Raw genomic sequence first — 1,968 nt, 5'->3', positions numbered from 1 at the left:
TAAAAGTATGCAAACTGTTTCCTTAACAGTCGCATCCCATTTTTGATACCTATATTTTTCAGTTTTTATTTCACATTTTATACGCAGCCGAAGAAGCCGCGGGAGCAACTTGGGGACACATCAGACATGCGGCTGCAGGAGCTGGGGATCGAGCTCCTCAGAGCGGGCCGCGTAAGGGAGCTTTCTGGGAAGACGTGGGGAGGCGTAATATGCTTCTACATTAACGAAGGTTGGTGTACAGATGTCGCAGTGTTTGAGAAGTCGTGCAGCCCTAATCTGGAGAGTTTTTTCATAAACTGTAAACTGTTTTTATTCACCGCGGGAGTTCTCCTCCTTTGTTCTGGTCGGCATCTACATACCACCTCAGGCCTGTGTAACAGAGGCGTTACAGCACCTGGCTGACCAGATTACAGACGTGGAGAAAAAACTTCCTGACTCTCTGCTCATTATTGTTGGTGATTTTAATAGAGCAAACCTGACCCACGAACTTCCAAAATACAGACAACATATTAAGTGTCCCACCAGAGGAGCTAACACACTGGACCACTGCTACACAGTAATAAAGGATTCATATCGCTCTGTTTCCCGTGCAGCTCTAGGACTCTCTGACCACTGTCTGATTCACCTCATCCCGACCTACAAGCAGAAGTTAACAACTGCTAAGCCTGTAGTAAGGACTGTAAAGAAATGGACAGAGGAGTCAAAGCAGGAGTTACAGGCCTGCTTTGATTGCTCTGATTGGAGTGTTTTTGAAGCTGCATCAGCAAACCTCGACGAACTCACTGACGCTGTGACATCTTACATCAGCTTCTGTGAGGACATGTGTGAGAAGACCAGGACCTTCTGCACATACAACAACAACAACAACAACAACAAGCCCTGGTTTACACCTGAACTTAGGAAGCTGCGTCAGGCCAAGGAGGAGGCCTACAGGAGTGGGGACCGGGACCTGTTGAAGCAGGCCAGGAACAAGCTGACGAGGGGGATTAGGGTAGCTAAGAGGAGCTACACTGAGAAGCTGAGGAAAAATTTCTCAGCGAACGATCCTTCGGCGGTTTGGAGAGGCCTGCGAGAAGTCACAAGCTACAGGAGACCCACCCACCCCCCTGCAGGTAACAATAGACTGGCTGAAGACCTGAACAGCTTCTATTGCAGGTTTTTCACAACCATCACCCAGCCCATTAACACCACCCCGACACTCAGACTATGATCTTCTTGCTGCCCCCCTTCACTCCCCCCCTCACCATTCTGAACAGCACAGTGTCTACTGTGGACTCCTTCAGGTTCCTTGGATCCACAATCTCTCGAGACCTGAAGTGGACCTCCCACATAGACACAGATCAGAAAGAAGGCACAGCAGAGGATGCACTTCCTGCGTCAGCTCAGGAAGTTCAACCTGCCCCAGGAGTTGCTGATCATGTTTTACACCGACATCATCCAGTCTGTTCTCTGCACCTCCATCACTGTCTGGTTTGGATCTGCAACCAAACTGGACAGACACAGACTGCAACGGACTATAAGGACTGCAGAAAAAAATCATTGGTGTCGACCTGCCCCCCATACAGGACTTATACCAGTCACACCCTGGACACAAACTTTTCAAACTCCTCCCCTCTGGCAGGCGTTACAGAACACTGTACGCAAAAACAACCCGTCTTAAGAACAGTTTCTTCCCCCAGGCTGTCACTCTGATGAACGCTAAACAGTCGCAGAGTGTCAGACCTGTTGCGGTGAAATGACTCTAAACCAACCGTCACTGTGAATATACATATATGTATATATATATATATTAGTTAATTTAAATGATCAATATACGCACACTTATTTATGTAAATACTGTAATTGACATCTTAATTGACCCATCTGTCACATAACTACATTTTACTTATCATGTTACTTCAGCATCTTTTGCACTATGCACCACTGCACTGTTTCATGTTTAGTCATGTAAATATTAGTCTTTTCTTA

This window comes from Labrus mixtus, chromosome 9, assembly GCF_963584025.1.
Source record: "Labrus mixtus chromosome 9, fLabMix1.1, whole genome shotgun sequence".
NCBI classification, from domain to species: Eukaryota; Metazoa; Chordata; class Actinopteri; order Labriformes; family Labridae; genus Labrus; species Labrus mixtus.
This window is presented reverse-complemented; position numbering follows the sequence as displayed.